Source organism: Trichosurus vulpecula, chromosome 7 (genome assembly GCF_011100635.1).
Source record: "Trichosurus vulpecula isolate mTriVul1 chromosome 7, mTriVul1.pri, whole genome shotgun sequence".
Lineage (NCBI taxonomy): Eukaryota > Metazoa > Chordata > Mammalia > Diprotodontia > Phalangeridae > Trichosurus > Trichosurus vulpecula.
In genome coordinates, this window is record NC_050579.1 from 206525048 (window position 1) to 206546000 (window position 20953).

Sequence of the window (20953 nt, forward strand, 5' to 3'; positions counted from 1 at the left end):
AAGGTTAAGTGATTTGCCCAAGGTCACATACCTCGTAAGTGTCTGAGGCCAGATTTGAACTCAGGAAGATGAGTCTTCCTGACTCCAGGCACAGCAGTCTATGTACTGTGCCACCTAGCTGCCCCTAGTAAGGCATATTGACTCTCAATGAAACCCTTTCCATTTTGGGGTTGCACTCATTGTCAGGGAGTTTTTATTTATATCAAATCTAAGCATGTCTCTCTGCAACTCTTACACCACTATCCCTATTCTGTCATTTGGGACCAAGAAGAACAAACCTAACACTTTAAGACTTCCCTAAAGACATCAGAATAAATGGAAATGGAACAACTGAGTTCTCCCCCATCTACTCCAACAAAACTTTTTTTTAAAGTACTAGACCAAGAAATAATTGATAAATGAAAGGAGACTCTAATGAGCGCATCCCAGATCCACACAAAGAGAAAGCCAGAAGATGTGGGCACTAGAAAAAAGGTCCAGCCAGAAACCTTTCCAATACAAGACATCGGTGAGCTAAAAAAGTCTAGAACCTGAAGTGTAGGGCAAAGGAGACTGGACACTGAACCACTGTCTAGAAAAGGCATCTGAAGTTTGGATCTGTATCACTCTGAATATAAAAAAGTGACTCAAAGGGCAATGATGAAGGCATATCCTGGATCAGAACCTACTTGCTCAGTCTAACTCATAGTCACCAATCCTAGGGGACACACCAACCTTGGTTCGAGCTATCCCACCTACACCAATCCCAATGATGGATACCACCTACACACTTACACCATTAGTGAACGTACCATTTGCCCCAGAAAAGTGAACTGGACAGCTGCTCCTGAAGTTTTGGAAGAACACAGCCTTCATTACTCAGACTCAAAATACTACAGAGCAGTAATAATTCCTTCTGGCATGGCACAGAGTCTGGTTTGGCTGAAGGTCCCAATGCAGGAAATATGGCTAAAAATGAATAAATGCAAACAAAAAACAAATAAATAATAAATATCATGAAGACAGGGAGACTAAAGACATAAACCCAAAAAAGAGTATAATTCTTCATAATCTATAAGTAAAACCACAACCCTTTAACAACAATTTAACAGAACCTCTATCATTTTTTTGGATGGAGGAAGGCAGGGCAATTGGGGTTAAGTGGCTTACACAAGGTCACACAGCTAGTACATATGTCAAGTGTCTGAGGCCAGATTTGAACTCAGGTCCTCCTGAATCCAGAGCCAGTGTTCTACTCACTGTGCCACCTAGCTGCCCCCAGAATCTTTGTCAAAGCTCATGGAATAAATAAAGTAAAAGTTTAGAAATATCAAAATGTAAATTAAATTAGGGTTCTTAAGGAAAGAAATGAGACTCTTCAAGGAAAGAATGGGAAAAGAGAAACAACTTACAATGGGAGATAAAAAACTACTCAAATAACAAAAAATTAGATTGGTAATCCATGATATCCACGACACAATAGGAAACAGATCAAAACAAAAGACAAAGTATATATGTGTGCGTATTGTATGTGTACACATACACACATACATATACATACACACATATATACATACATATATGTGTACATATGTTCCTACATATATATATATTTTTTTTTTAATTGAAAAAAGCAACCTGTAAAAGCAGCCAGGGAGAGATAAGCTAAGAATAATCAGACGTAGAAAACTTTGACCATAAAATTTCTAGGTACGATGTTTCAATAAAACAAGAATGTAAACTACATATATCACTTGATAAAGTGAAAATAGGAATAATCCACTAGTCACCTCCTGAAAGAAACTCTAAAATAAAAACTCCCAAGAATTTCATAGCCCAAATCAAGATCTTTATGGTTAAAGAAAAAATATCACAAGCAGCCAGAGAAAGAATTCAAATACTAAAGAACCAACTTAGGTTCAAATAACACTCAGCATCTATATTGAAAAGGAAAGCTATAATATGATATAGCAGAAGGCAAAAAAAAGATTACAACTTAGAATCCATTTGCCTGACAAAATTGAGTATAATCTTTTCATCATTGAGTCATTTTTCAGTTAGATTCAACTGTGACTCCTTGTGACCCCATTTGGGGTTTTCTTGGCAACGACACTACAGTGGTTTGCCACTTCTTTTCCAACTCATTTTGGAGATGAGGCAAACAGGGTTAATTGACTTACCCAGGGTCACACATATAGTAAATAGCTGAGGCTGGATTTGAATTCAAGAAGATGAGTCTTCCTAACTCCAGGCCTAGTACTCTATCCACTGTGCCAGTTAGCTGCCCAAGTATAATCTTACAGAATTTTTTTAAAGAACCTTTAATAAAATAGAGGATCTCCAAGTATAATGAGATCAAAGCAGAGTAGATGATTTGAAATGTTAAAATAGGACTCAAGAGAAACATAGAAAAGTGAATACATTTTAATAATGTGGATGAATAGTTTATATTATAAGAGTGGGAAAAGAAAATAAAAAAGTTTCTCCTTAAAACCCTAAGGTCTTCAAGAGTGACAGAGGGAATAAATAAGACAGAAGGCCTGGAAGACATTTTGCTATATTTTAATGATCTTAAGAGAAAAAAATAACAGGGAAGGAAAATGAATAGACAGTGTAACAATGAGGGAAGAAGGGAGTTAAACTTGCTATCACACATAATCAAGGTGTTTGAGAAAATTATAAAAATATACAGGAAGTTTCGAGGGGAGCTAGCTGCACATCAACCTGACATCTGAATGAGACAAAGGAGGGTTGAATACACATACATACACGTACAAAGATTTGAATGTAGATATTTTTAAACTCAACTGGGCAAAACACAGAAAGAGAGGTAAGAATTAAGAGATTAGTCATATATAAAACATAATAAGCAAAAAATCACCTTAAGAGGGTTTTGTGTGAAGAGAGAATTAAAGGAAAGAAGACAAAGGGTGAGAACCTATAATCAGGGTCTGGGTGAAGAGTAAAAGAGACAAGTAGAGAGAAAGAAGCAGATTGTATCAAACGTAGATTTATAAACAATATATGCATATATAATATATTACAAATTTTACACACACAAACATACACATATACATACATAAAATTTTCATGTCTCCGTTTGGGGTTTTCTTGGCAAAGATGCTGGAATGGTTTGCCATTTCCTCCTCCAGCTCATTTTACAGATGAGGAAACTGAGACAAACAGGGCTAAATGACTTGTCCAGGGCCACATACCTGTGTCTGAGGCTGGATTTGACTTCAGGTCTTCCAACTTCAGACCCAGTGCTCTCTCCATGGTGTCACTTTGCTGCCACATAACTCATAGCCATTCCCCAATAGAAAAATGGTCAAAGGATGTGAACAAACAATTATCAAAAGAACTTCAAAATATTACAACCACATTTAAAAATGCTTCTAAATCACTACTAGTAAGAGAAATGCAAGTCAAAACAATGCTGAGGTTTCATTTCAAACCCTGCAAATTGGCAAAAAAGTATTCCAGAAGTATCTACAGTCAGTGCTGGAGGAGCTGTGAAAGGATAGGCACATTAATGCATTGTTGAAAGAGGTATGAAATTATACAGCCATTTTAGAAAGCAATCTGGAATTATGTGAATTTGAATGATTAAAATGTCTATATCATTTAAACCAGAGACTCCAGTATTGGGTTTGTACCACAAGGAAGCCATCAGTTAAAAGAAAATCCCCATCAATATTTACAGTAGCACTTTTTGTGATATTTAAGAATTGGAAACAAATTGGATGCCAATCAAATTGAGAGAATGGCTAAATAATGGTCTATGAATATAATAAAATATTACTGTCCTATATTATGGTGTGTGATTAAAACAGAGAAACATTGAAAAATCTATATAAACTACTTCAAAATGAAGCAAGCAGAATCAAGAAAGCAATATACACAATAACTACAATGTAAATATAAAGAATAAATCACACACCAAAACAATTAAAAGTAAATGAACAAAATAGCAGAGATCAAGCAGGATTTGAATGAAGAAATATGAAAAGACATTCTTAATGTATCCCTTCTTGGGGGTGGGAGGTCCATAAGTGTTATACGCTATACATGTTTTTGGATTTTTTTCGATGCATCAATAAGCTATGCTGATATTTTTCTTTCTAAAAATACTATTTGTTATATGGGATAGTTCTCTCAGAGGGTACGGGGAAGGATGTCTGGGGTAACTATGGTAATATAAAAATAGGAAAATCAATAAAAACATTTTTTTTAAAATATAGATTAATGGGGGCGGAGCCAAGATGGCGGCTGGTAAGCAGGGAAAAATGTGAGCTCCATATGGAGACCCTCCAAAAACTTATAAAAAATGGCTCTGAACCAATTATAGAACGGCTGAACCCACAAAACAGCAGAGGGAAGTAGAGCTCCAGCCCAGGACAGCCTAAATGGTCTCTGGGTGAGGTCTATCCCGCACGGAGCTGGGAGCTGGGAACGGAGTGGAGCAGAGCCCAGCCTGAGCAGCGTGGACCATCCAGACCAGAAGCCGGGCGGAGGGGGCCCTAGCGCCCTGATTCAGTGAGCTGCCGCAGTTACGAGACTTCTCAACCGACAAACACCAAAGACTGCAGAGAAGGTTAGTGGGAAAAGCTGCGGGAGTGGAAGGAGTTCGCGGTTCGGCTTCCAGCCCCGGGGGCAGCGGAGGTGGGGCAGCTACAGCTGTTGTTACTTCTGGCTCCAGGCCCACCTGGTGGGAAGAATTAAGTGGCGGATCAGAGCAGGAGTGCACAGCCTGCCGAAGATCTAAGCCCAGTTCGGGTTGGGGGTTGGGGAAGGAGCAGTGCCGGTGTGGCAGAGCTGGCACCTCCCCCCCAAACGTGGAACATAGAATTCTGTAATCTGCAAGCAGTCGTACCCCACTGAAAAACTCAAGGGTCAAGTTAGTTGGCTGGGAATATGGCCAGGCAGCGAAAACGCACTGAGATTCAGTCTCAGACTTTGCATTCTTTCTTTGCTGACAAAGAAGACCAAAACATACAGACAGAAGAAATTAATAAAGTCAAAGAGCCTACAACAGAAACCTCCAAGAAAAACAGGAACTGGTCCCAGGCCATGGAAGAGCTCAAAAAGGAGTTGGAAAAGCAAGTTAGAGAAGTAGAGGAAAAATTGGGAAGAGAAATGAGAAGGATGCGAGAAAACCATGAAAAACAAGTCAATGACTTGCTAAAGGAGACCCAAAAAAATACTGAAAAATACACTGAAGAAAACAACACCTTAAAAAATAGACTAACTCAAATGGCAAAAGAGCTCCAAAAAGCCAATGAGGAGAAGAATGCCTTGAAAGGAAGAATTAGCCAAATGGAAAAGGAGGTCCAAAAGACCACTGAAGAAAATACTACTTTAAAAATTAGATTGGAGCAAGTGGAAGCTAGTGACTTGATGAGAAATCAGGATATTATAAAACAGAACCAAAGGAATGAAAAAATGGAAGACAATGTGAAATATCTCCTTGGAAAAACCACTGACCTGGAAAATAGATCCAGGAGAGATAATTTAAAAATTATTGGACTACCTGAAAGCCATGATCAAAAAAAGAGCCTAGATACCATCTTTCAAAAAATTATCAAGGAGAACTGCCCTGATATTCTAGAGCCACAGGGCAAAATAGAAATCGAAAGAATCCATTGATCACCTCCTCAAATAGATCCCAAAAAGAAATCTCCTAGGAATATTGTTGCCAAATTCCAGAGCTCCCAGATCAAGGAGAAAATACTACAAGCAGCCAAAAAGAAACAATTTGAGTATTGTGGAAACCCAATCACATTAACCCAAGATCTGGCAGCTTCTACATTAAGAGATCGAAGGGCTTGGAATGCGATATTCCGGAGGTCAATGGAGCTAGGATTAAAACCTAGAATCACCTACCCAGCAAAACTGAGTATCATGTTCCAAGGCAAAATATGGATTTTCAATAAAATAGAGGACTTTCAAGCTTTCTCAGTGAAAAGACCAGAACTGAATAGAAAATTTGACTTTCAAACACAAGAATCAAGAGAAGCATGAAAAGGTAATCAAGAAACGGAAATTGCAAGGGACTTACCAAAGTTGAACTGTTTTGTTTACATTCCTACATGGAAAGATGATGTGTATGATTCATGAGACCTCAGTATTAGGGTGTTTGAAGGGAATATGTATATATATATATATATATATATATATATATATATATATATATATATATATATGTTTATGAATATATATAGGTGAATGTGTATGTGTGTATGTATCTATGTGTATATGTATGCATGTGTATGTAGGTATATATATATGTGTGTGTGCTTTTATATATGTATATACATATATATATATATGTAAAAGAGAGAGAACAGACACAGGGTGAGTTTAAGATGAAGGGAAGATATGTAAAAGAAATAAAATGAAGTTAAGGGATGAGAGAGCAACATACTGAGAGAGGGAGATAGGGAGAGATAGAATGGGGTGGATTATGTCGCATAAAGGTGGCAAGAGGAAGCAGTTCTGTGGGAGGAGGGGAGAGGGCAGGTGAGGGGGGAATGAGTGAACCATACTCTCATCAGATTTGGCCTGAGGAGGGAATACCATACATACTCAGTTGGGTATCTTACCCCACAGGAAAGAAGAGGGAGGAAGATAAATAAAAATAAAAGGGGGGGGATGATGGAGGGGAGGGCAGATGGGGGTGGAGGTAATCAAAACAAACACTTTAGAAAGGGGACAGGGTCAAGGGAGAAAATTCAATAAAGCGGGATGGGTTGAGAAGGAGAAAATGTAGTTAGCCTTTCACAACATGAGTATTGTGGAAGGGTTATACACAATGATACATGCGTGGCCCAGGTTGAAGTGCTCTACTTCTTAGGGACGGTGGGTGGGAAGGGAAGAGGGGAGAGAATTTGAAACTCAAAGTTTTAAAAACAGATGTTCAAAAACAAAAAAAAAAGTTTTTGCATGCAACTAAAAAATAAGATACACAGGCAATGGGGCGTAGAAATTTATCTTGCCCTACAAGAAAGGAAGGGAAAAGGGGATGAGAGGGGAGGGGGGTGATAGAGGGGAGGGCTGACTGGGGAACTGGGCAACCAGAATATATGCCATCTTGGAGTGGGGGGGAGGGTAGAAATGGGGAGAAAATTTGTAATTCAAACTGTTGTGAAAATCAATGCTGAAAACCAAATATGTTAAATAAATAAATTTTTAAAAAAAAAAAAGGACTTGGGTTTCTGAAAATCCAATAAAGGTTGATCCTTCTGGAAAAGTTCGAACTCAAAAAAAAATATATATATATAGATTAATAAGATGAAGAACTTTGCTTTTCTTTCAATACTTTCATATTTTGTCTAGGGTTCCCTCTAATAGTATGTGAACTATTCATCCTCAGGTGTTCTCTTTCAAATGATTAAATGTATATTCCGTTATATGTTGTCTACTCAATTCTAGCTAATTCATCAGAAATGTTTAGAAGTCCTCTCCTTCATCAAAAATTTATTTTTCTCCCTGTAAGATTATACTTAGTTTCACCAGTGAGGTGATTCTTGGTTGTAAGCCTTTATATTTTGTTTTTGGAATGTCACATTCTAAGCTCTACTCTCCTTTACAATAATGCCAAAAGAATCCATTTCTAGATGTGACACCCTAAATTCTAATGGAAGGTTCCAAGAACATGGGTTCATTTCTTACAGGCAAGATCTCACTTAGACTGAATTCTGTTTGAAGATCTTTTAGTTGGGTGGGGTTACTTTCATATTTTTGAATAAGAGAATATGAAAAAGAGAGGGAAAATGATAGGGCTCAATAAAACATATAATTAATTTTTTTTCTTCTCTTTTTCCTGGCTTTTTTTCATTTCTCAAGCAGATCCTAATCTCTTTTGTTTCTTTGATGAGACTTGCCACTGTGGATTCAAGTTTTTCTGTTCTGCCAACTATTTCTGCTAGGCAGACCATAAATTCTGCTTTCACAATTCTCTTTTCTCTTTTAAACCATTCAAGAATATCTTATTGTGGTTCCATGCTCTCTTGAAAATCCACAGATTCATTTGCCTCATCAGTCATTGATTCATTTTCCTTTGTCTTACAATATTTGTTCATAAATATCTTGACCACTTTACCTAATCTGGAGGGTACATTTCCCTCTATTATTAATATGTTCCCTGTTGGTTTACTTGATTATACTAAAGGTCTTTAGCTTTTTCCCCTTATTATCTTTATCATTCACTTCCCCTTTGATGGCAGCTTCCCTGGAGGCTAGACCTCAGTTATCTTAGCCTCCTTCCACAGTGGGCAATTCCTATTTCACTATCCTCGGTATTTGCCCCAAGTGACTTCCAGGTGGATAGATTTGATCCCACCTAGAGGTAGGGTTCTTTATCTCAAGCTTAGTTAAGTGCAAAGTAAGCATACACATGTCCTAATCCAGTTCCCTCTATTCCTCAGTTCTTTGGTTGCACTCTTTTGCAGTATAGTGCATTGCCATGCTGTTGCCCAGCCAGTAAAAGCTTCTACCTTTTTGGTTTTCCATGGTGCTGGGAGGAGAGAGGGGTAAGGTTGAGTTCTGTAGTTAGTTCATGGATTGCCTTGTGCCGCCTTTGCCCTGTGGTAGGTGAAGGGGGAAGTGCTGATTAGTGAGGACGTTATGGGTTAGATATTAGCCTTCTCTGATGTTAGTTTATCAGTTTATTTCATTATCTCTTGTATACAAGTACTATTTTGGAGAGGTTTAGAGGTTATGAGGACTAGAGGAAAAAAATGTAGTCCTTCACTTGTTAGTTACATGGCCTATAAGTCAGAAATGCATACTTAACAACCATAACTATGAATGAAATAAACTCACTCAAAAAACAGGAAGGTGCTGAATATTTATTAGAAATAATATGTTGATTACAAGAAATATTCTTGAAACATAAAGATCCACACAAAATTAAAATAAGGGCCGGAGCAAAGTCTACTATTCTTCAGGCAAATTCAAAAAGCAGGAGTAGCCATCATGGCCTTAGACAAGGCAACAATAAAAATAAACTTGATTAAAAGGGACAAATAGGGAAACTACATTATGGTTAAAAGCAGTGGTGCATTGATAAATGATTAACAACTGGATCTCCAAAATGTACAATGTAATTTTACATTTAATTTGTATTATTAAAATTGACTCTATTACTTTGTTAAGCCTAGAAATCAGCAAAACTGTAAATGAAACCCTGTTTTACAGCATTTGCCAATTTCCAAAGTGCAAATATTTACTCTAAAAGTTTAGCAACTGGCTCTCATGAGCCCTTATTATCAGGCATCAGCACATGCCTAGTTAAAAGCATCACATATAGTGAGTTAACATAATTTCTATCTATCTATCTATCTATCTACACCAAATGACATAGAATCTAACAACTCAAAGGAAAATTTAATCAATTTAAAAGATAAACTATAATAGATGCAGATTTCAATGTACCCCACTCAGATAGAGACAAATCTAAACAAAATTTTATTATGAATAATAAGAATAATAATAACTAGCATTTAGATAGTACTTTAAGGTTCAAAAGTTGCTCAAAATATTATCTGATATTACTTTTTTAAGATACATAAGAATAAAATTAAAAGCCTGGATAGAATTTTTCAAATTTAGAATTGATTGATCTCTGGAGATTAATTCATCAGAATAAGGAGTATACATATTTGTAATTTGTGTATATCCATTTACAAAAAGTGGCTGTGTATTAGGGGATTACGTATCACCAGCAAATACATGGGTAAAAATGGAAAAATGATAAAAAATTATGTTAAGTAAGTAAAATTAATTGGAGAACAAACAATTTAATCCCAAATAATTCAAAGGTCAAAGAAAAAATCATAGAAATAATCTAAAAATAATGAAACAACATACCAATCCTTCTGGGATGCAGCTAAAGCAGTCTAGAGTGAAAATTTTTTATCTCTAAACACTTTTGTGAACCAAAAGAAGAAAAATCAATGCCAAATGAATTGGCCTTGAAACTAAAGATACTAGAAAACCAACAAATTTTAAAATCCTGACTAATCAAAAAATTAGAAAGCATACAAATCAAAGAAGAGACTAGGAAAATTGAAAACAACATAAAGCCATTGAATGAATAAACTAAAGAAAAACTTCATTTATAAAGAAAAAAATTAAGTAAATAAATAATTGGCTATTTTTTTAAAAAAAGAGGAAAGCCAAATTGCCAATCAAAACAAATGAAGAAGAAATAAAAGAAACTTCTAAAAACTATTTTGCCTAGTTATGTGCCAGAGAGATGACAATCTGCTGAAATATGCAAACAACCAAATTGACATAAGAAAAAATAAAGAATATTTGTAGACCAACCTCACAAAAGTAAATTGAATGAGCCATAAATAAAACTCCTGAAGGGAAAAAGAGAAATAGGACCAGATAGACCTACAGATGAATTCCCCAAACATTTAAAAAACATCTAATTACAATATTATATAACTGTTTGCAAAAATAGGAATGAAGCATGAAACAAATATGATCATCCTGTCTAAACCAAGGAAACATGTCTGATAAATAAAACCATAGACCAATACCCCCAATACAGACCAGCAAGCAACCTACAACACTACTTCGGATTATAGCAGTTGGCCTTTATATAACTCTTTAAGGCTTAAGCACATGCCAAATATTTCATCCTCACCACAAGTTTGGGATATAGGTGCTATTACTATCTCCATTTTACAGAGGAGGAAACTAAACAGACAAGTCAGGTGATTTTTCAGTGGTCACATAATGTCTGAGGATGGATTGAAACTCAAGTCTTTCTGACCAGCATCTATCACACAACTGCCACTATATTATGCATTAGAATGAGATAGGATTTATACCAGGATTGCAAGGTTGATTCAATATCATTAAAACTATAAACATATAGACAATATGAATACAAAAATAGTTTTATAATCACCTGATTGTATCAATGGATGCAGAAAAAACTGCTGAGAAAATACAATCATTTCTGCTTGAAATAAATAAATACTATAGGAATAAAAAAACTCTTCTGTTACAAGACATATAATATCTACTTCAAATGAAAAATCAACAGTATAAGTAATGAAGACAAACTAGAGACCTTTCCAATATGAATAGCAGTAAAGCAACGATGTCTATAATCACTCCTTTAATTAACATAATGATAAAATGCTAAAGATAGCAATGAGACAAGAAAAACATTGAGAAAATAAGCATAGGGAAATAGAAAACATTTTTGCAACAAATATTAATTAAAACAATTTCAGCAAGGTATAAAATATAAAATAAACCAATACAAAACAATCTTTCTATAGGCCACAAAAACCTATCTAGCAACAAGAGGTAAAAAGAAATTATATTAGAACAACTGCAGAATGCATAAAATATTTTGCAGTGTACTTTTGAAGTTGCTCACAGGAATTATATGCATATAACTACAAAACACTCTGAAGAAAACCTTTAAAATAGTTATAATCCTACTGCACAAATATCTGATATTTCCTTTTAGAAATTACTATGCTACTCTGAATGGGAAAGTAACAAAAACTTCATTCAATTAAGCCACAATATCTACAAGCTCTGAAATGCACTTTTAAATATTTGTGGCTATATTAAATTCTGACAATACCAAGAGTCAAAAACCAGGTGAAAAAACAGAAAGAAAAAAATTCTTTTCAAAGGAATATTGGATTCAATAAAAACCAACTTAAATAAGTAGACATATATTGATTCATTATAGTTGAACAATGCCAATTGAATGAAAATAACAATACTGCTTAAATTAATTCACTTATTCTGTGTCATGCTAATCAAAGTACTTAAGAAAGCTAGAAAAATGATTACAAAATTAATCTAGAATTAAAAAATCTCAAGATTCTCAAAAGAAGTAAAGGGAGAAAAAGGAATTTAGTAATGCATATATCAAATAATGTTATACTAATAATCTAGTGTTTGTTATTAGTTAACAAGTAGACAAATCAACCAATGGAATAGATTATGTACTTAATATACACAGAGTGGCATAGTGTTTGGTAAATTCAAAATTCTGAACTACTTCACAGTTTGACACAACTGCTTTGAAAACTGAAAAGCAACCTTGCATAAATTAGGTTTAAGCAAGTATCTCACACCATTTATGACAATAAGTCCGGAACAAATATATGACATAGATATAAAAGATCACTGCATAAAAATTAGAAAATTAAAGAAAAATACCTTTTGCAGTTAAGGATGGGGGAAAGTTCATGGCCAGACAAACAATATAGAACATCATAGAAGATAAAATGGATAATTTCGTATTGTACAAAATTGAAAGGTTTTTGCATTAACAAAATAAATATAGTTGAAATTTGAAAGTAAACAAGTAACTGGGGGAAATCTTTGTACTGTGCCTCTCAGATAAAAGTCTGATATACAAGTTATATAAAGAGCTGAATTAAATACATAAGAATGACAGTAATTCCCAGACTGATAAAGGGTCAAATGATATAAAAAGGCAGTTTTCAAAGGAAGAAATCCAAGGTATCAGTAGATATTTAAAAATACTCTAAAACACTAATAATTTTTAACATACAAATTAAGGCGCTATTTCATACCTGTGATATTGGCCAATTTGATTTTTAAAATTAAAATTATTGGAAGACTTTGGAAAGATAGGTTCAGTGGTGTTGGCAGAGCTGTGAAGTGGTCCAGCTACATGGGAAAGCAATTTGGAACTGTGTCCTAAATGTCATTCAACTATTTATACCGCGTTGTAAATATCACTATGTTTATACCCCCACAAAAATCAAAGAAAGAGGAAAAAGAACCACATGCACAAAAATATTTATAGTACTGCTTTTTGTTATAGCAAAGAATCAAAAACAAAGAGAATTCCAATAAATTGGGGAATGACTGGATAAATTATCTATGAAGGCAATGAGATATTATTGTATCATAGGAAATCATGAAAGGCATGGTTTTAGAGATAGAGGTGATGCAGAGTGAAGTGAGTAGAACTCAGAGAACAATTTCTATGGTAAAATTTTAAAAATGCAGATTTCATTATGGGAATATGTACCCCTGTCACACACACACACACACACACACACACACACACACACACACACACACAGCATTTGGCAGGTTTTGTTTACATCAAGGATTAAACCACCAAGGGATATTTCCCATGTTACCACTAAAAAACCCACGTTTTATTTTAAGTGGGAGTCAGCTCCTTTCTATCCTTCTGTTTTCTGCATTAAAAATTCCTAGCAAACCTCTTTTCTTTCTTTTTTTCTTCTTCCTTTCTTTTTGTTTTTGTTTTTCTATCCCTGTCTTTGTCTTACCAACACCAACCCAACATTTTGATTTTTTAAAAAAAGCCTTAGTATCAGCTGTGCATGGTTAAGCAAAACAAATTCCTACAATGGCTATGTCTGAAAATGCATGGTTGATTCTTCCGTTCATCATTACATTGATCAGCATTCTCTAATTTTACAAAGTTGTTTTTCTTTAGGATTTCATTACATTTTGAAATACTTGAGAATTCTGACAGATGCAACAACCAGCCATAGCTCCAGAGGATTAATGAAGAAGCCTGATATCAACATCTTGTCAGAGGGATGATAGACTTTACATGCAAAATGAGATATATATGTATGGATATGGCAAATATATGGGCTTGGTTTATTTCATTATGCTTATTTGTTACAAAGGTTTTATTTTTATTTTTGCATTTAGGGGAGCAAGATTTTCATGAAGGAGAAATAAGACGAGGTGCAGGGTGGACCAGGGGTGGGGAACCTGTGACCACACATGGCCTTCTAGGTCCTTGGATATGGCCTTTTGACTGAGTCCAAGTTTTACAGAACAAATTCTTTTATTAGGGGGATTGTGTGGCCTCAAGACCATAGGTCTCCTAGCCCTGGGGTAGACAAAATAAAAAAGATCAATGAATGCAATGCAAGGATATTCAAAAGGAAACACAGACAAGTAAGACAGCATTGAAAGTAGCATGTTGAATTTACTAAACATAATATGTATGCATATTATGTATACATATACATATACACATGTGTGTATATGTATTTTAATATGTATTACAAGAAAGCTGTATGGAATAGAGATTTGTGTTTTCATGTATAATCCTCTTTTTCCTTTCTTTTTTTTTCTTTTTTTTTCTTTTTTTTTAAATTTATTTAACATATTTAGTTTTCAGCATTGATTTTCACAAGAGTGTGGATTACAAATTTTCTCCCCATTTCTACCCTCCCCCCCCCACTCTTTTTCCTTTCTAATTTATATGTGGAAATGCTCTCTCTTTTTAGTATTCTTTAAATTCAGGATAACAATAAATTTTACAAAGGGAAATGTTTGTGTATGTTATATGCCTTAAAAATATATTTTAAAAAAGTGAATCTTTCTTCCACTTAACAGCTTTTCAAATACTTGAAGACAGCTATCTCCAGGATAGGCTTCCTATTTCTTCAAATCAGACTTCCTATGACCTAGGCCCTATACAAACCTGAGAACCTTTCCAATGATATCTTGAAAGTAATAATAGAAATAGAAATTAATAAGAGAAAAGGAGGAGAAATCAACAAAAGGAAACTCTCCACCACATTCTAACTGATGTAGAGAAATAGGTTGTTGTAATATAAATGATAGGAATTTTAGAATAAAGTGACTACTCACTCCTACAGTCTGTAACAGAGGGAGGAGAAAAAAAAGCTAGGCATGGTCTGACATGTCCTCTAGATATTGAGAAGGGAGATTTCAATGAGTTTGGAAGTGGGATGGGTAGAAACTTACTAACTAATATTTTCCAATGAAAGTCAGGCCACTGGGATGGGAAACTGGAGAAAGAATTAAATTCTCAAGAAAGAATTTTGTCCATGAGGAGAAAGAAAAAGGAGCTAGTGGTGGAGCCAAGATGGTGGTGAGAAAGAAGGAAATTGCTTGAGCTCTCCCCAGTTTCCCTCAGAAATGACATTAAATCAAGCCTCCAAAAGAATTCTGGGGTGACAGAATCTACAAAAACATGGTGTGAAACTATTTTCCATCCCAAGATAACTTAGAAGGACTTCAGCAAAGGTCTGTCTCACTTGGATAAAAGGGAAGCACAATGCCATGCAGATGGTATCTGGACAAACCAGCAGGAGGCTCATAGCCACAGTACAGATCAGCAACCAAGGCCCCATGGTTCTAGCTCAGCAAGCCAGTGGCCCAGAAAGCCAGCTGTGAGGTCTCCAGTTCCAGCGCAGCAGACAAACTGCCAGCTCCAGAGCCCAGGCAAAACAGAGGCAGGGACATCCTAGTGCAGCAGGCAAGCCATAAGTCTCAGAGGCCCCAGAGCAGCAAGCCAATGACCAGGCCCCTGGCCTCCAGTGCAAGAAGCTTGGGCCAGTACCCCTTGTATCCAAGGAGCAGAGCTCAACTTTTAAAAGTGAGAAAAAAACAAAAGAGCCCTGACCATAGAAAGCTGCTATGGAGACAGGGAAGATCAAAACACAAACTTAGAAGAGGAAAACAATATCAAAATGTTTACATGTGAAGCCTTGATGGGGAATATGATTTGGTCTCAAACCCAAAAAGTCCTCTTGGAAGAGCTCAAAAAGGATGTTGAAAATCAAGTAAGATAAGTAGAAGAAAAATTGGGGAAAAGTAATGAGAGTTATGCACAATAATTATCAAAAAAGAATCAACAGCTTGGAAAAGGAAAGACAAAAATTCAATGAAGAAAACAACTCCTTAAAATAGAATTGGCCAAATTGCAAGTAAAAAATCCACTAAAGAAAATAACTCCTTTAAAAGTAGAACTGGCCAAATGGAAAAGGAGGTACAAAATCTAACTGAAGAAAATAATTCCTTAAAAATTTAAATTGGGCAACTGGAAGCTAATGGCTCTATGAGATATCAAAAATCAGCCAAAGAAAATTAAAAGCACGAAACATGGAAGAAAATTTAAATTGCTTCATTGAAAATACAACTGACCTGGAAAATAAATCCAAGAGAGATAATTTCAGAATTATTGGACTACCTGAAAGCCATGATCAAAAAAGAGCCTGGACAGCATATTTCAAAAAATTATGAAGGAAAACTGCCTTAATATCCTAGGACCAGAAGGTAAAATAGTCATTGAAAGAATCAACTGGGGGGGGAGGGGGGAGCCAAGATGGCCACATGAAAACAGCATCTTACAGGAGCTCTCACACAAATGATGTCAGATACCTCTAAAAAAAGCGAATCTGAGCAGATCTGAGAGAGTTAGAAAGCTCTAGTAGACTGAGTGTGGCAAATTTGCAATTCAGGTGAGTTCTCAGGGTCAACAAGACAGATCTGCAGACTGGGAAAGCATGCAGCCTGCAGAGCTGCACCAGACCATACCAAACCTGAAGCAGCTATGGAAATCAGCCAGTGATCTGGGTTGGGAGAACGCTGGGTGTGTGAAACTGATGATGATGCCCAGGCCTCCCAGTCCAGGACTGGAGTCTGTCAGAGCTACTGAAGGAAGCAGCACAGTACCTGAGGCCATAAGAACAACTACTCCAGAGGCAACCAGCAGTCTAAAGGTTTGAAACATGCCTTCTTGAACTTCCAGGAGCCATAATGGCAAGCTAAAACAGCTCTCATCCCTCCGCCCCTCCATAACCCAGATAATACATACTCCTTTGGCAAAAAAACTTTGAAATAGAACAGACAGAAGTGGGACTTTGGTAGCCTTTTAACTTGAGAAGTTGGGGAGAGGGCCATTATCATAGTGGTGGTGGAAGGAGACCAGTGCAGGAAGAGAGGTGTCCCAGCAGGGCCCACCTCAGCAGAACAATGGGAGTTCCTGAACCTCAGGAGGGCAGAGCCAGCAATCATTGATACTAGGACCCCAGAGGTACCTTCTCACAGGCAGGGGAAGTGGCAGCCATCAGATATCAGCACAGAAAAAGGCTGTACCACAGCACTAAGGGAAGTGGAGACTTCAAGCAGCCAAACCACCTCTCCCCCACACCTCACAAAACCAGAGGCCATAACACAAAGCCAATAACTATACCCACGATTCCCAGAACAAGAAGCCTGGAACAGAGCCCCCTGAACCCCAGAAGCAGAAATTCACTTTAAAGCCAGGAAAAAGTTAACCAACATGAAGAAGAACTCTAGGAAACCAAGGACTGTGGATTCTTTTTATAGAGACAAGGAAGATCAAAATATCAACTGGGAAGAGGACACTATACCCACATCTGAAACCTCAAAAGGGAATGTGAACTGGTCTCAAGCCCAAAAAGCATTCCTGGAAGAATTCAAGGAAGATTTTAAAAATCAAATTAGAGAGGTGAAAAAAAATAGAAAAAATTCCCCGATGAAAACAAAACCTTAAAGAGCAAAATCGGTGAAATGGCTATGAAGATTCAGAATCTAATTAGAGAAAATGATGCACTGAAAAGTAAAATAAACCCAGAAGCAAAATGAAGACAACAATTCATTAAAAATTAGAATTGAGCAAGGGAAGCTAATGACTCTATGAGGCATCAAGAGTCAGTCAAACAAAATCTAAAGAATGAAAAGAACAGAAGAAAACATGAAATATCTAATTGGAAAAACAACTGACCTGGAAAATTGTTCCAGGACAGACAATCTAATAATTATTAGTCTACCAGAATGCCATGATGAAAAAAAGAGCCTGGACAGTATCTTAAAAGAAATGATTAAGGACAACTTCCCTGAGGTCCTAGAACCAGAGGGCAAAATAGTCATCAAAAGAACCCACTGATCACCCCCTGAAAGAGATCCCAAATTGAAAACTCCAAGAAATACTATAGCCAAATTCCAGAATTATCAAGTCAAAGAGAAAATACTGCATGCAGCCAGAAAGAAACAATTCAAATATCATGGAACTACAGTCAGGAACACACAGGATCTTTCAGCTTCTACCTTAAATGACAGGAGAAATTGGAATATGATATTCCAAAAGGCAAAGGAGCTTGGACTACAACCAAGGATCAACTACCCAGCTAAATTGAGCATAATTTTTCAGGCAAGAAGATGGGCATTCAACGAAATAAGAGAATTCCAGAACTTCCTGATGAAAAGGCCAGAAATTGGGGGGGAGCCAAGATGGTGGCTGGAAAGCAGGGACTGGCCTAAAGCTGATCCCCAGGACCTTCCAAACACCTATAAAATGGCTTGGAACAAATTCTAGAATTGTAGAATCCACGAAATAGCAGAGGGAAGCAGGGCTCCAGTCCAGGACAGCCTGGATGGTTGCTGGGTAAGGTCTATCAAATGGAACTGGGAGTGGAGCGGAGCAGAGCCCAGCATGGGCTGCACTAGGGCCAACCAGACTGGGAACCAGGTGGAACAGGCCTTAGTGCCCTGAATCAGTGAGCTGTGGCAGTTACCAGACACCTCAACCCACAAACACCAAAGAAAACAGAGAAAGTTAGTGAGAAAAAACTGCAGGGACAGAGTGAAAGGAGTTTGCAGTTCATCCACCACCCCAAGGGCAGTGGAGGTGGTACAGCTACAGAACTACAGCTGCAGTTGCTTCTGGCCCCAGGCCGACCTGGTGGGAGGAAATAAGTGGCGGATCAAAGCAGGAGTGCAGAGTCTGCTTAAGATATGAGTTGCTGTCTGGGTTGGTGGTTCTTGGGGGAGGAGGAGTGCAGGTGTGGCAGAGCTTGCTGTGTAGAAATAGCTCTGAAAACAACAGCATGGCCCCTCAAACTTGGGACAAAGTACTCTCTACTCTACAAACAGTCATACCCTGACGAAGAACTCAAGCGTCAAGTAGTTGTCTGGGAACATGGCCTGGCAGTGAAAATGGACTCAGATTCAGACTCAGATTTTGGAATCTTTCTTTGGTGACAAAGAAGACCAAAACATACAGCCAGAAGAAGTCAACAAAGTCAAAGAGCCTACATTAAAAGCCTCCAAGAAAAACAAAAACTGGTCTCAGACCATGGAAGAACTCAAAAAGGATTTGGACAAGCAAGTTAGAGAAGGAGAGGAAAAATTGGGAAGAGAAATGAGAGTGATGTGAGAAAACCATGAAAAACAAGTCAATGACTTGCTAAAGGAGACCCAAAAAAATACTGAAGAAAATAACACCTTAAAAATAGACTAACTCAAAAGGCAAAAGAGTTCCAAAAAGCCAATGAGGAGAAGAATGCCTTGAAAGGCAGAATTAGCCAAATGGAAAAGGAGGTCCAAAAGACCACTGAAGAAAATGCTACCTTAAAAATTAGTGGAAGCTGGTGACTCTATGAGAAATCAACATATTATAAAATGGAACCAAAGGAATGAAAAAATAGAATGAAATGTGAAATATCTCATTGGAAAAACCACTGACCTGGAAAACAGATCCAGGAGAGAGAATTTAAAAATTATTGGACTACTTGAAAGCCATGATCAAAAGAAAGAGCCCAGATATCATCTTTCAAGAAATTATCAAGAAGAACTAATCTGATATTCTAGAGCCAAAGGATAAAATAGAAATTGAAAGAATCCACAGATTGCCTCCTGAAAAAGATCCCAAAAAGAAATCTCCTAGGAATATGGTTGCCAAATTCCAGAGCTCCCAGATCAAGGAGAAAATACCACAAGCAGCCAGAAAGAAACAATTTGAGTACTGTGGAAACACAATCAGGATAATACAAGATCTAGCAGCTTCTACATTAAGGGATCAAAGGGCTTGGAATATGATATTCTGGAGGTCAATGGAGCTAGGATGAAAACCAAGAATCACCTACCCAGCAAAACTGAGTATCATGCTCCAAGGCAAAATATGGAATTTCAATATAATAGAGGACTTGAGCTTTCTCAGGGAAAAAACCAGAGCTGAATAGAAAATTTGACTTTCAAACACAAGAATCAAGAGGAGCATGAAAAGATAATCAAAAAAGAGAAATAATAAAGGACTTGCTAAAGTTGAACTGTTTTGTTTACATTCCTGCATGGAAAGATGATGTGTATGATTCATGAGACCTCAGTATTAGAGTAACTGAAGGAAATATACACATATGTATATATAGACAGAAAGAGAGAGAGAGAGAGAGAGAGAGAGAGAGAGAGAGAGAGAGAGAGAGAGAGAGAGAGGACACAGGGTGAGTTGAATATGAAGGGATGATATCTAAAAAAATGCAAATTAAGGGATGAGAAAGGAATATATTGAGTGAGGGAGAAAGGGAGAGATAGAATGGGGTAAATTATCTTGCATAAAAGTGGCAAGAAAAAGCAGTTCTATAGGAAGGAAAGAGGAGGCAGGTGAGGGGGAATGAGGGAAACTTGCTCTCATTGGATTTGACCTGAGGAGAGAATAACATACACACTCAATTGGGTATCTTACCCCACAGGAAAGAAGAAGGAAGGAGACAGAAAAGGGGGGATGACAGAAGGGAGGGCAGACTGAGGGAGGAGGTAATCAAAAGCAAACACTTTCAAAAAGGGACAGGGTCAAGGGATAAAACTGAACAAAGGGGGATAGGATAGGAAGGATCAAAATATAGTCTTTCACAACATGAGTATTGTGGAAGGGTTTTACATAATGATACACATGTGGCCTGTGTTGAATTGTTTGCCTTCTTAGGGAGGATGGGTGGGGAAGAAAGAGGGGAAAGAATTTGGAACTCAAAGTTTTAAAAGCAGATGTTCAAAAAAAGTTTTTGCATGCAACTATGAAATAATATCTACAGGCAATGGGACATAGAAATCTATCTTGCCCTACAAGGAAGTATGGGAAAGGGGATGGAGGGGAGTAGGATGACAGAAGGGAGGGCTGACTGGGGAACGGGGCAATTAGAATATATGCCATCTTGGAGTGGACAGGAGGGTAGAAATGGGGAAAAATTTGTAATTCAAACTCTTGTGAAAATCAATGCTGAAATCTAAAAATATTAAATAAAGAGTAAAAAAAAAAAGAATTTAAATAAATAAATAAATAAAAGAGATAAGCAGAGGAAAAAAACAAAAAAAGAAAATGCCAGAGCTCAAGGGAAAGTTAGATCTTCAAATACAA